The sequence below is a fragment of the Ambystoma mexicanum genome, chromosome 6p (genome assembly GCF_040938575.1).
Source record: "Ambystoma mexicanum isolate Mex_15411 chromosome 6p, UKY_AmexF1_1, whole genome shotgun sequence".
Classification (NCBI taxonomy): Eukaryota; Metazoa; Chordata; class Amphibia; order Caudata; family Ambystomatidae; genus Ambystoma; species Ambystoma mexicanum.
Genome location: NC_090935.1, coordinates 883,764,293 through 883,779,984, shown reverse-complemented (window position 1 = coordinate 883,779,984; position 15,692 = coordinate 883,764,293). Strand labels below are relative to the sequence as shown.

The 15,692-nt window shown below is 44.8% G+C and overlaps 1 long non-coding RNA gene across 1 annotated transcript in view; it reads left to right on the top strand.

Moving 5' to 3' along the window:
* Positions 1-14,638: 14,638 nt before the first annotated feature.
* LOC138510069 (uncharacterized) overlaps positions 14,639-15,692 on the top strand; it is a 73,438-nt gene continuing 72,384 nt past the window's right edge. The window contains exon 1 of the long non-coding RNA XR_011280309.1: positions 14,639-15,142. This is a non-coding gene — a long non-coding RNA (uncharacterized lncRNA). The remainder of the gene's footprint in view (positions 15,143-15,692) is intronic.

Genomic DNA, 15,692 nt, shown 5'->3' with positions numbered 1-15,692 from the left:
TAGGCATTTACTTGCAGGCATCCCTAGGATCTGAAGCCCAAGTAGCTTATCTTAAAAGGAACTACCAGTACCATCAGAAACTCTTGAGGAAAATTAGACCCCTGTTAAATAAACAAAACAGTACAACAATCGCCAGGGCCACCATCCTTTCACGGCTATATTATAGAAACACTCTGCTGCTGGGTGCTAGTAATAAATGCCTTAAACAGTGCCAGGTGATTCAGAACAACGCCATAGGAACAATAACCAGCAAATCAAAGAGAGAGAATATCACAGGAGAGAGGAGAGATCTTCATTGGCTAGCCATAGATGAACGCATCACATTTAAATCCCTGACATTGGTTCATCGCTGTCTATATGGAAATGCCCCGACATACCTAAAGAAACAATTCAAGTGAACCAAGTCGCAATCTTAGATCAACAAACAAAGGCCTACTCCATGCCAACCAAAAGGACAAAGGGCCTAGGTAGGGCTTTTTCGGCTAAAGCAATAGCCAAATGGAAAAAAATACCAGTGACCCTAAGATCCGAAACAAATCTCCCATGTTTTAAAAAGAAACTGAAAACCCTGCTCTTCAAATGAATCCCCACTGAAACCAACCTCTGACCTACTGGCATTTCACACCTATATGCTGTCCCGTCACTACGTCCTTGTCTATATGGAAAGCGTTCTGATGCCTGCGGGCTGCAGTGCTATACAAACACATAAATAAAATAAAATAAATAAATACGAGGAGTGTCCTCTATAATAACAAGTCACAATTGGCTGTCGATACTTACCAGATCGTTAATAAATCTGTGCCTATTTCAATACTTATCGCTTCAATACTTTTAATCTTAAAATAATAAATATGAGCAAGCACCATCAATCGCCACTCAATCTTCTTTTGCATCAACAACCTCTCTACCTTCTGATTGGCGCCAATCGTTTACTACACATTAACTTAAAACAACATCACTTCCAACCTTCACAGCTTACTACCCCTCAATACTTCACACAACAAATAAAACTTAAAACAACAACACAATGTACATTTAACCCTTTAAGTGCCATGGGTATTTCCCCCCAGTGCCAGGGCCTTTTTTGGTGATTTCGGTATGTGGTCATTCAATGTCTTGTAACATTTCTGTTACAGGAGGTATCTCGGCCAAATTTGGCTCCTTTTTTTTCCCACATGTAGGCGGTCGTAACGCCACCCAGGAATTCTAGGTTGCTGTAGGGGGGTGAGAGAAAATAAGCAAAAAGGGGGAAACTTTGTTTTTTTTTCAAAAAAAGCGCTAGGAATGAATGGTTTGCTGTGCAGAATTCCCCAATTTCCTGGCTTTCAAGAACAGGTTGTGTGGAAACGAAAAAAAAAATATTTTGATGTGGTTATCAATTGTTTTGTGAGAGGTAGGCCATTTTGGCCATTTTTGCCAATTGGACATGCATGGACGGAATGGGAGAAAATTGTAGGAAAGCCGAATTGGAGGACAGAAAGGCATATATTTCTGAAAAGTAGACAAAATTCCAAATTTAGGAAGGGGTGATTTGCGTAGGTCAGGCAACAACTAGGTAGGGGAAACTGCCATAGATTGGGGGAAAAGCGGGAAAATGACCGAACAAAAAGGTATGTGTTGGACATGGTTGGCTTGGTACGGCAATGGCTTCTATGAATTTTGAGAAAAGCAATGCTCTGCTACATTCCCCCGACTCTTGCAGTTAGGAAAGCACACATTTTATGTCGTTTTTTACAAAACACGTAATAGCACAAGCCAAACACTGAGCCATGGTACACAGGAGTTTTACGCTCACGGCCTGAACAAACGCATTTAGCATGTGTAAATCGGGAAAACCAATGTGGTGAGGAGCGGCAAGCGCACATTTTCTGAAAGAGCACAGACAGACCTTTTCAAGGGTAGGTGACTTGTGCAGGTTACAAAAGTGTATGGTGCCTAAAGCAGCGACTAAATGTAGGTCACATTTGGGAAATGAAAGGGTTGTGTGACAAAGAGCACCAGCAAATGGGTCAAAATGTTATGAAAACCACACAAACACAACAAATGTTATACCTTCCCGCGTTCCCACAGGTGTTCCGATGGAAAGACACCCGTGGGAATCCGCAGAGGTATGATTTGCGCAAATCGGCCCAGAATTTGCCCCTTGGGTGGTGGGGTGGTGGGGTGGGGGCACCTCATGCAGGCCTCCCTGGGCCTCCTACAAACGGCTGCGTGAGGTACACCCCCCCTTCATTTGGGGTGGGGGGAGAGGGCCCTCAAAAATGGTGGGACAGGCCCCCCGGTGGGTGGAGAAGTAAGGTTTGGGCAACCCGGCGCCAGATTGGCACACCAATGTGCCCCTCTGCGCAAAGGCAAGTTTTGTAAACAAAAAAAAATGGAAAAGGTACACTACACTTTAGGGCGGGCTGAGGGGCACCCTAAACCGCCAGGTAATTTACTAATGTACTGGGGGGTGACCCTCTACCCCCACACCAAATGCAGCGGGGGCATATCATTCAGCCCTCCCTGGGGGCATATGAGTAGGGGGCATCTCATGCAGCCCTCCCTGGAGTCAGATGCCCCTTCCTAGGAGCAGATATCTGCCCTCAGAGAGGGCTACAAGGGGTGCCCTCATTTCCCCTTGGGGTGAGAGGGCCACCCCCCATTTCTGTAAAATATATCCCTGGTGCCCCTCCCATCCCACCCAAAATTCCATTTTCTTATTTTCATTTTTTTTGCCCCTTCCATGGGGGCAGATGATCAACCATCTGTCCCCAGGGGGGCCTAACCTGCAGGCCCCATCCTTTGGGGTGCCTGCACACTAATTCCTGGTAGCCCTCCACCCCACCCCCCAATTGGATGGGGGGGCCACCTTATGTACTCCTGCCTGGGGCCATAAATCTGCCCCCAGGGAGGGCTACGAGGGGTGGCCCCCCTTTCCACTTGGTGTGGGAGGGGGAGGGCCACCACCATTTCATGGGGGCAAAATAATCCCAAGCCCCCCACCCCCATTCTATTTTATTTTTTTATTTTTGCCCCCTTCCCTGGGGGCAGATGATCAGCCATCTGCCCCCAGGGCTGTGCACATATGTGCCCCCATGCTTTGGGGGCCAGAGGCGGGAGAGGGCTGCTTACTTGAAGCAGCCCCCATCCCCCACATCACAAACGTTTCCATTGTGGTCCAGTGGGTTGCTGGTCACGGATCAGCGCTCTGCCCCGATCCGTGACCAGCAATGCCTCATGTAGATGGTGTCCTTGGAAAGGGGAGAACTTCCCCTTTCCAAGGACACCACTTTTTCCTATATCCCTGGTGGTCTAGTGGGCCCCAGGGCCCCAAACCCCCTCCCGCCTCCCCCTTCCCTCAACTTTTATTTATTTATTTTTATTTTTCACCCCTGGGGGCAGTGATCATCTGCCCCCAGGGGTCTCCAGCTCTGTGGCCCCATGCTTTGGGGCCACAAGGGGGTCGCTTACCTAGTAAGCAGCACCCCCTCCCCCGCGTCACAAACAGATCTGTATTGATCCCGTGACATTGCTGCTCACGGATGGCGCGCCCCCTGCCCGATCCGTAAGCAGAAATGCCACATAATGGTTATCGTTGGAAAGGGGAGAATCTCCCCTTTCCAACGATACCCACCTCGATCTCTGGCTTGAAATACAGCCGGAGATCGATGCGGAGAAAGAAGGGCTCTTACCTTCTTTCTTCACTGCAGTAGCCGAAAATGGCTGCTGCAGTGATTTTACTTTCGGTTTCACGCCGACGTGCTTTATGCACGCCGACGTGAAACTGAAGGTAATCCAGCCCCCTGGCAGTGAGGAGGGACCTCCCCCTCACATAGCCCAGGGGTTGGATAACAGTTTTGTGTGATCCCTGCTTTGCAGGGATCACACAAAACAAGGTGCCAAAAAGGACGAGCTATCTCGTCCTTGGCACTAAAGAGGTTAATAACTCTGTGATCACTTTCTCTTTTCCCTATTATCATTTATAGTAAGAGGTATTCTCTCCTCGCCTCCAATTATATTACCCTGTGCAGAGTTTAAGACGCCACCTTTCACATTCCTGACTGTGTGTATTCTCTTTCTTAATATTCCGATTAGAATTTGAAACGTCTTCTTCTATTTCCCTTGAAATAGAATTACTTAGGTGTTCTTTTATCTACACAAACATTCCCGTTACCCCAAAAATATCACAATCCTGATGCTTTATATTGCCAGTTCCCTTAGTTTACTTACATCCGTTAAACAACTTGAGGCCTTCGGTATCGACTCCTCCTTCAATCCGACCACTTTGCATTCCATCCGCGGAGCACCTCTGGAAACCGAGCTGGGATTTCTTCAAAGAGGGACCTGCCCACCGCCTCGATTCTTCTTGCAAGTTTATTTCTGTCGGCTGCTCTCCACTCGAAATTCCACGATCTTCCAGCTAATGTCAGAGGTTGCCTGATCATATGAAACTCTGAAGTCAAACTAATTTAGATCGGAAACCATGCTCTGCTACCACGTGAGTTTATGACCCTTGGGACGTGCATATGGTAAAGGATGGGATTACAAAACACCAAGAAACACTTGCACACCAATTTTCAATCAGAATTCGATAAAGCATAGATAATATCCATTCTTAAAGTAAGTTAGTGATATTTAACGTGCAGGGGAGAAGAACTCAGACTTGGTATCTAGGCCGGGATACAATAGAGAACAAGAAGAAATCCAAATTATGGAGAACTGCGTCCCCTGCACACTTTCAAAAGGGCCAATGGCCTGAAGGAATTAAATGAAAAGGATTTTTTTTCATAAATTATTCAGCAATGCAATTTAATATCTCTTTAAGATTCAGAGTTCCAATGTGTAAAGATTCAAAAAAGGAGAAATTCCAGGAGTCGTTTTCTTTAGAGAAAGATGGTCTTCTCTTATTTATTGATTTTTTCTAGTTGCCCAACACGTTTCGAGATTACATTCTCTCTTCCTCAGGGGCTTAGGTTTCAAAATCAAATGTCACAAGCATCTACAAAAAGCATATATAGAAAATAATTCAGATGTAATGCTCTTTTTAAAAAAAGAAATCACACCTTAATAGTTAAAGAGCTCATTTTGCCTCAAAAAGCTTTACTTATCCAAGCAGAGCTTAATTTTAAACAGTGTTTCTGTATTCAAACCAAGGATTAGTCTGAGATGGATAACATGTCCCTTGTGTCATTGGCTGTCTAGAAATACCTGAATCTCAATCATCTAGTACTCAAACATTCAAGAGAGATAAATTATTTGAAATAATAAGAGTGTATAAACAAGGGCCCATCTTGCGTTTAATTTGCAAAGAAAACAGGGTTAAGTTTCAGCTGAAATATCACACTTAAACCATGTGAATCGAAAGGCATTTAGTAAAAAAGTACAAGGAGAGAGAGAGAGGAACTCACCCTTCTTCAAAGGTCTTGAAAGGGAAGCTTGGTGCCAGTGGAGACAACCAACTCTCATGTAATGAAAGCCAGTATCTGTCTCCTAATGGAGTATAAAAGGGGTGCGAAATGTCAAATAAAGGATAGGAAATAGGAGTGTGCAAAGATCGATTAGTGAAGAAAAAAGGGTAAATTACCATCCATAATACCTTATTTGTACAGAGGTCTGTAGCAGAGAAGCAGCCAGGAAGCGTAGCTTTCCGACTGCCTCTGCTGTGGCTCTGTTTATATATGGTGAGTGGGTCCTATGACGTCACCCGCGCATGTGCGAGCAGCGTCAGAGGTGATGACGTCACTCACGCATGCGCGAGCGACGTCAGAATTACTCATATGTTGTAAAAGAGTTTGTAAGCAGATAGTAAGAGGAATCTAAACAACGTACGCACACGCGCAAGTGGCGTCAGAGTAAGTGACGCCACCCGCGCCCGCGCTATCCATCTAGTAGGATATGTACAGTATGCATGTGTGACGTCATCTGCGAATGTGGGTATTGACCTTAAAGTGGAGAAAAATGGTAAAAGGCGTATGTAGATGCTACTAATTTATTACTAGTAAGGGCTGGATCATAAGAGCTAGGAGTATATGTAGATAAAAGTACATGGATAGTGGAGGGTGTAATTCGTCCCGTGTGGGGAAGGTGGAAAGCTTATATAGACTGGTTATTCGAGGAAAAGAGAAAAGCTTTTAGGTCCATATTAAAATCTTAATGAAATGAAGTCACATAGAAGTAGAATTACATAAAAATGTTTTACATAAAAAAAGGGGAGAAGAAGTCATTTTCCAATGTTGTCTAACCCCAAGGCTCATGGGTATACAATCTTATGTAGATCTCAATAGGCATTTAAAACATTTCAAAGTTTGTTTGCTCTACTTGAAACATTTGTATCATAATCACAAGCACATAGTGGTGAGATTCAAGGAAACAAAGGGTTAACTTTATACATGTACCATGAATGTATGCCTACAAGAAGGGAGCTAAGTAGTATTCTTCATTTAGTCCTAGGGGAGTCATAGCATCAAGTTTATTGATCCAAAACAGTTCCCTTTGTGCCAACAATTTAGGTAAATGAACCCCTCTGCTGAATGGACGTATGACTTCCAGTATTGGAAAATGACTTCTTCTCCCCTTTTTTTATGTAAAACATTTTTATGTAATTCTATTTCCATGTGACTTCATTTCATTAAGATTTTAATATGGACCTAAAAGCTTTTCTCTTTTCCTCGAATAACCAGTCTATATAAGCTTTCCACCTTCTCCACACGGGACGAATTACACCCTCCACTATCCATGTACTTTTATCTATATATACTCCTAGCTCTTATGATCCAGCCCTTACTAGTAATAAATTAGTAGCATCTACATACACCTTTTACCATTTTTCTCCACTTTAAGGTCAATACCCACATTCGCGGATGATATCACACCCGCATACTGTACATATCCTACTAGATGGACAGCGTGGGCGCGGGTGGCTTCACTTACTCTGACGCCACTTGCGCGTGTGCGTACGTTGTTTAGATTCCTCTTACTATCTGCTTACAAACTCTTTTACAACATATGAGTAATTCTGACGTCGCTCGCGCATGCGCAAGTGACGTCATCATCTCTGACGCTGCTCGCGCATGCGCAGGTGACGTCATAGGACCCACTCACCATATATAAACAGAGCCACAGCGGAGGCAGTCGGAAAGCTGCGCTTCCTGACTGCTTCTCTGCTACAGACCTCTGTACAAATAAGGTATTATGGATGGTTATTTACCCTTTTTTCTTCACTAATCGATCTTTGCACACTCCTATTTCCTATCCTTTATTTGACATTACGCACTCCCTTTATACTCCATTAGGAGACAGATACTGGCTTTCATTACATGAGAGTTGGTTGTCTCCACTGGCACCAAGCTTCCCTTTCAAGACCTTTGAAGAAGGGTGAGTTCCTCTCTCTCTCTCCTTGTACTTTTTTACTAAATGCCTTTCGATTCACATGGTTTAAGTGTGATATTTCAGCTGAAACTTAACCCTGTTTTCTTTGCAAATTAAACACAAGATGGGCCCTTTTTTATACACTCTTATTATTTCAAATAATGTATCTCTCTTGAATGTTTGAGTACTAGATGATTGAGATCCAGGTATTTCTAGACAGCCAATGACACAAGGGACATGTTATCCATCTTAGACTAATCCTTGGTTTGAATACAGAAACATTGTTTAAAATTAAGCTCTGCTTGGAAAAGTAAAGCTTTTTGAGGCAAAATGAGCTCTTTAACTATTAAGGTGTGATTTTTTTTTTAAAAGAGCATTACATCTGAATTATTTCCTATATATGTTTTTTGTAGATGCTTGTGACATTTGATTTTGAAACCTAAGCCCCTGATGAAGAGAGAATGTAATCTCGAAATGCGTTGGGCAACTAGAAAAAATCAATAAATAAGAGAAGACCATCTTTCTCTAAAGAAAACGACTCCTGGAATTTCTCCTTTTTTTAATCTTTACACATTGAAACTCTGAATCTTAAAGAGACATTAAATTGCATTGCTGAATAATTTATGAAAAAATTATTTTTCATTTAATCCCTTCAGGCCATTGGCCCTTTTGAAAGTGTGCAAAGGATGGGATTACACCAGAATAATTCTGAGTCCAAATAATCGAACAAACTCAAGAAGATGGCAAGTCACTGTTTTATTAACAATTCTCTAAAACAGGGAGGTTACAACTAACATCAACGAATGTACGCTTAGTCTCTCAATGATTTTCACACAAAATACACTTTGTATACTTCATTATGCTGCAGAGTGACTTCATACTACGTGGCAATAGTACAAAACCTATCAAGGGTCGGGACTGGTTAAGGGAAACATCTAGATACACAATCATATAGGAGCTAGGATTGTTATTGGATGTCCTTTATCAGGTGGACAACTTATGCATACCTCTTTAAACGTCATATCAGACACACTAGTAATATTGTGTTTCATTGGTCTCCTAAGCTATAAGGTCCTATGTTATACGCATTAATACAATTGGTTGGCATGCTTGTGCCATGTCTGGAAAATGTGGTTCATTTATCAGCATGTAAGCCAAAACTCAGGTCCAGGGAGATAGGACATGAAGCTACCTCACCATCTAATTAGCCAAACATATCCCATCACTCATGCCTTCTGCCATGAAATTTTCTTTGTACTTGGCCTTGCAGAGTATTCTCATCCTGAGAATGCACAGGAGGGAAGGCACTCGCCATTTTATTTGGAACTCCAAATTCAAACTCTATTTTCATCCTTGGCTCACGTGACAAGAGACCACAATTTGGTCCATTCTGTAGTTTTTAAATGCTTTAAATTAATTAAAACTTGGCATTCTTTGTGTTCTTTCTTGCACCTTAAAGTGAGAGGATTCATCCTCTTCACACCCTTTCTCATCGGGGTAGATAACTGACCTTGATTTCTAGGATCTTGACTTCAGACCAGACCACTCCAACATGCAGCTTCAGCAGTCTATTATTCCACTGCGACACAGCTTTTAATTCCCCTTTCAGGGTTTTTGGCTTACTATTACATGATACCAATGTCCAGTTTCTATATAATGGCGGCTTTGCCGGCATTCTATTCACTACTCATAGCTAGCCTATTTGGTGACTTGATCTACCTTGCGTTTCAGCGTCTGTACATTCATTGAATTTTTGTTTTCAGCAGCATTTTGTTAACATGTAATCTTCTTCTTTTCCACTTTGATAGTTCACTCGATTCTTTACTTCGTCATTTGTTCTATAGGATCCATACCTTGTCTTCCTTCAGTGACTCGAAATGTCACACACACTTTCTTCTGATGTCATCAGTTCATTTTCTCAACTCTGTCTCACATTCCTTCAGGGAGTTCTTTCTGTATGTTGTCATCACTTCGGTGGTATATTCGGTAGCTTTGTCTTAATGGGTATCTCCTTCCAAATACTCGCTGCAGTATTGGTACGATAGCAGGTGTCAGGCAAGTCACAGTTTCATGTCTCCAATACAAAGGTGGTAGGGGAAGCGGAATCTCCTGCAGAGGTATGCACCTGCTCCTATACAGCACAAGACAGAAGTACTTTACCATCTGTGGCTGCACGTGGCCTATGATGACAGAATTTGGGTATGTGAGACAATACCTTGCATAAGATGACTATACTTGAAACAGGGGGCTTAACATGGCATAAGATGGTACTACCTGTGCATTGTCCACAAGGCTTTCTGGTTCTGGGGCCCGCACTACATCCAACTCTTTATTCCAAAATACCTTCCTTCTCGAGCCCTTTGCTCAGCTACCTTCAACTCTCTAAGGGTTAGAAGCTTCTCCAGGCAGGGATTTAGGGTAGATCTCTCCCCTCTGCAGGTGACTCTCTGGAATGGCCTCCCTGCCCTTCTCAAACTTGAGCCGATCTGAATGACACAAGGCCTAGTAAGATTGTTTGCCTTGTCCTCCCTCTGTCTTCCCTACCTTTTCTTGTCACACCCAGAAGCACCTGTGTAGAGGCGCGTTATAAATGACTTATCATATCATATATCATACCTTGGCATATGAAGATGCACTTAGTATATTGTGGTGAATTTGGGCATGTGACACTTTAAATGGCATTTGAGGCTAGATGGGCACATAAAGGCAGTCCCATGATCAGTGACGTCATTTCACCAAAATGCCAGGGGTAGCGGAAGTGACATTACGTGACCCTTGACCTCTTATTATACCAGAGGAAGTGATATCATTTGACCCCACACCCAAGTAACATCACAGGAAGCAATGGCACACGGCCTTTAACCCATTGACGAAACAGGAAGTGGCATCACATAGCATTGATCCTAAGTACACTAAGAAAAATATGGTTATGATATCTGTAGTGGATGCCATTAAACTGGTATCTGAGATTTAACAGCAGGGCAGTTTATCGGCAGGTCTGGTGCAAAGTTGGCCACATGTCAAGCCTGCGTGAATCTACTTTACAGGCTTCGCAGGGTGGCAAAATACATAGCATTGGGAGGGTTCACAACTGTGTATTAAAGAATTTAGAGTAGCACAGGTAAAGCAGCGCACTCACACGTCATCATGTACTCTGGGCACTCGTTATCTCATACATGCAAACAACCATCCTGAATAGCATTCCGGGAAACATAGACAAATTACAACAAAGGATTCATTGTTTGTAAATGGTGGCATGGTATCAGAGGTAAACGCGGACGCAAGAGCAGCATGTTTCAAAACCTTTATTGATGGTTTAAAAGGAGTTGGAAAACTCCTACCTTGCCCTATAACTAAAATGGGATTATTCTCGGCCATCAAACAAAAACAAATACAGTCCTAGTCAGTCCTTAGTCAAAATAAAATGGTCTATGCTAATGAACCTCATGCCTACCCTCTTTCTAATACAATAAATTAGTAAAGGGACTGTGTAATGCAAAAAGGAAGATCAGTGTTCAAAAGAAATGTCAGTCTGGCTGAGTAAACTCCCTTTGGCCACGTTTTGTAGCAGAGGGTAAGGTGGCACACTTGGAGATTATGAAACACTGTGGCTTCAGACACAAGGATGCAGTTTTTTTTCGTGGACCAGGGCCCACTTGGCCTTCCACGAAAAGTCCCTGGTTTATCCGCTGGACCACTAAGCTTTCTCTCACTCCAGCCCAGGTCACCTTTTAGCTTGTTATACAGTTTAACACATGTGTCTTTCCTTCTGGTTACCACAATTCAGTACAGGTTTTTCTCTGCTGTGCTCACCTTTCAATCACAATGTGTGGGAGTTCCCTTCCCCAAGCTTCAATCACTCTTCATCGGCTTCCTTCCATCGGGCTCAAGCCTCCTTTCACTTGCCTTCCGCTGCCAGAGACTTTCGAAACTGCAAGGCTTTTGCTCTTACCTCGGCATGACCTCTTCGACATTCTTTCCTCAATTGTCACTTTTTCTCTCCTACACCAAGGCCTCTTGTTAAATGTAGTTTCGAGCACAGTACTTTTTTCAAAGTTCAAGGATATCTCTCACATCAAGGTTTGCCTCTGCCAGGATCAAACCTAACAGTTTGAAGACATCTCTCACATCCAGGTTTCCCTCTGCTGGGATCAAACCTAACAACAGTTCAAATCTTGCATCACAGGTTCTTTCTCTTCCCGCTGCTTCTACAGCATCAGACATCTCACAGAGACTTTCGATTGAACAATCTTCTTTTGCAGGACCACTCTGTTACTTTGTATCTTTAATTTACAGTTCTTTACGATGCTTTGCTTTCTCTCACCTCTTATTGGCACACGCGCAACCTTCATTTGTCGGATACTGTTGCCATCAACTTTCAATTAACACAGACCAGACTTTCATTGCTTTCATCAACTCACCGGCTGTGTTAATTCATTTTTATCTTTCGTGGGTTTGATCCTGAAGTCAAGGCTGATACGCTGCTCCTCCCCAACTCTGCCATTCACCCGGGAGGATGGCTGGTATCCTTGAAACACAAAAGAGGTTTGCCTTTTCTCTCTGGCTGGGCTTCTTTGCACAATCGTTCTGGCCCTTCGGATGTAAAGATCTCTCACTGGGGTGTCCAAGGTTTCTCCGCACTTGAGTTCCGTCCCTGGGCCTGTCGCTTTGTGCTGGCTGGTTCGCTGTTGCCCTAGAAGAACTGCATCTTCTCGTGCATCGCCTTGCTCAGAGTTTAACCTCAAGAAAATGTATCTAGACTTCAAGTCCCATAATGTAATGATCTTATTTTGCTCCCACTTCGCCAGTTCCTCTAAACGGCATTCCAGGGTTTTAGGGCACAGTAGGAGTTTAAGGGGTTGATTCTTGGGGTCAGGGTCTTGCCACCTACCCCTCAAAGGCCTGGGATTTCCTGTTTCACCCAGGGGAGGAGGTCTGGTTTGGGCACTGCCAGGTAACCCCAGCTGCCCCTGGTTTGGCTCCCTGGAGTCAGAGCTCCCTTGCCATACTGCAGCTCCCCTGTACTCACAGACCCAGTAATTTGGCATTCCTCCTTGCTCCAGGCCTTCCGGGGTCTCTCCAGCTCAGGTTTCTTCCTCTTGGCCCTGTGCATCCTCCAGCATTCCCAGCTCATTCAAAGTGTGCTGTGTGCTCCACCTTTTATACTGGCTGGGAGAATTAACAGGAGTCAGTCGTGGTTGTCCAACCCTGCCGGACTCTGCCTGACCTGGTTAACGGGACAAGATGGAGACTGCCCATAGGCATACATGGTACATAGGTTCCTATGGGTAATCTATATAGCTCCAGTCTGTCTCTTCTTCGTCCCAGTGGTTTGGGGGGGGGGCAGTGGGGAGGAATTATGGGAGTTGTAGGGTTTCCGAGTGGTGGTAGGAAAATCATTAAAAAAATGCTGGTTAGTAGAAGGAGAACAATCTTGGTGCTGTAAAACATGGGATGATATATGTGTTCTCCTTTTCCTGGTTCTCCTACGCCTCCCTTTTGTGTTGGTACCTGTTGGAATTGGGGAGGGGGCAACGGTTCAAAATGGTGTTTGGTAGAAGAGGGAATGTCGGGTAGCGAGGTGTTAAGGAAAGGGGGACACCATGTCTCAACTTTGGACTCCTCCACCCTCTCTGGTCCACTCCCTGGGTCCGGACCCAACAGCAATAACCCCTCCCTAGCCACCCCCGAAGAGGATACCAAGGGGGTTGATAGGGGAAAGATCTTGGGTTTTTCACATGTGGCACAATTAAATCAAGGGCCGCTTTATGTGCTATGGTAAATCTTTTCTACACTGTACACAAGCTTTTAGGCATAAGGATTTTGTCAAGTGACCGAGGACACTGAGAAGGAGTGTCTTGCGATGATGGTAACCGAGATAACGGCAGATGCTATAATTGCAACTTGTGAAAAGCAAAATACATAGTCCGAAATGGATGTTTATTCTACTCTAAATGCTTTTTGGACGTTTTTGTCTGCATTGTGAATTTGAGGTGTTTAAGAACAGCCTAAATCAGTGACTCATCCTCTGAAGTGAGCCCAAATAAATTTTAATGAGTCTAGCAATTATTGTATAGAATTCCAGAAAGAGAAATTATTTGTTATTCCTATTCTTTTTTATTTAGGGTCACTGCTCAGTGTTACCCTTGTGCAACCCCCTATTTTTTTTTTAAAGAGGGATGAACAAGAAAGCCACATGGCACTGACCACAGCCCAGGAACTTCCATTATTTTTTTTTAACTTTTTTTTAAATAATATATATATTTCCAAAAATATTTAGGGGTAGCAAGGGAGACCTAAGGGGTCACAGTTTCGACCCATGGCGGCCCCCATATGACATTCCTGCCCCTGATCTATGATGGATTTACTGGATGTGCCACCGGTCTGTGATGACTGCATCCATGACATATCAGGACAGCATTCTAGTTAATATACGGTTGGCAAGGTAAATAGTACTATTTGTTATTTGAGTAAACTTACTTTTACACTTATTGGAGTGTGTTTTGTATTTGTGACTAGTGTACAGCCTTTGTACTAGAGCCAAAGTGCAGGTTTTCATTGACACAGTAGTAGGACCACTTTATATCCTAAGCCAACATCTCCCTCTAGTGGTGACAACAGGCAAAGCTATGCGAATTGGCCTTGTCTCTATATAACCTATATAACCTAAGGCAACAGCTCCCAGGCAATATGGCTGCATTGGACAAACACACAGCTGACCTTCTATTATTAGGTAGATTAGATTTTACTTCCTGCAACATAATCAGGGCCAATCGTCCTGTTCCATCACTTAGTGTGCTGTCACCGAGATGAAAAGTCATGTGATGACGTCCTGTGGGTCATTGCGTGCATACTGTCACTTTGGATACCCCTGGCATTTTGTTGATTTGACATCCCTATAGCTCTCCCCCTCTGCCCAAATACGCATAATGGGGGTTCCCAACTATCAGCATGCACAGATGGACATCACAGACCTAGTCAGGCACGAGAACTAAGTGTATCAGAATTGTAAAGCGCACGTTCAAGGTGAATTAACGGTCGCGTGCAATGTTGCTAATTACTGGTGCGACTCGAGTCTTTTGCCAGAGGTGCCTCATAGTGACAAAAGACTTCATTTAGGATAGAATGTTTAGCTGCTGTGTATAATAAGCATGTATTGTCTAGAAGAACATGCAGCAACGGTTTGGCAGCCGACAGAGGCAGTGCACACGGGTACGCGAGCCGCACTTTCTTTCCAACAAACATGCACAAAAAAGGAGAGAGCCTGGCGCGCGTGCCCGCTGGTCTCAGACGACCTTTACTGCCGGGCCGTTACGACGGCCCAGTGTCCCGGTGTTGCCCCGCCGCTGGCAGACATCCAGCACGGGCCGCCCCCACCCCGGCCAGATCCGCTCTTTCTTGTTCTCGTGTTTTGGAGCACCACCACTGTGCCTTTAGTACCGTGTGTTCCCGCAGGAGGGGGGGGCGGGGGATAATGGGGGACGCAGCCCAACTCCGAGCTAAATTAGGAAATGCCGGGTGCAGCCGAGGACGCGGGCGAAGGGGCGGGGACCTGCAGGCTCGGCGGGGCTCCTGATTGGCCAGCCTCCCAGACTCGGGGAGGGGGCTCCGAGCTGCCGTGGTGGAGTGCAAAGTAAGCAGTCTGGACTGGCTCTGCAGCGGCCGGCAGCAGGCAGGACTTAGCCCATTGTTCCGCCGCGCGCGCGCGGGGCAGGCAGTGTGCGCAGGGGCTTGCGTCCGGCTGCGTCCCCCCTGCTGAACGGAGAGGTCATGAGAGCGGAACCCCTTAGCCGTGAGTATGATGGCCACTGGAGCCCGGCTTTGCCGGTTGCAGCAATGCTGCCGGACTGAGCAGAGCAGCGATCACCTTGACGGCGCAGCCAGACGCCCCGGGGATTTTCTTGCTTGTGTGCAGGGGTGATGCGGGGACTAACTAAGCAGAGCCAGGCTCGTTCTCTGTGCACTGGAATCACCCTGCCTCCTCCTCCCCAGTGCGGTGATTCCTCAACCCGTCAGTGGCTCTGGCAGGGTAGCTGAGGACACCAGCTGCTGCCCTCTTCCAGAATTTGGAGGTATACGCTTTGTTGCTCTGTATGTATACGAAATGCCATACTATTGCATTGCATTGTATTGGATATGCGTATATGGCATTTGCTCTCTAGCATGGGGAATGACACAGGGCTAATCGCGAGTGGTCAGACAGACTGTGGAAGGATGAATGCTTCTCTGTGAATATATAACATTCGCTCGCGCAGAAATTACACAATGCAATTGCTTTCATGTGAAAATAAGATCCGTGTTTCATTGCAACTTGTCGGTGAAAGAGGACATGGAAATCCTCC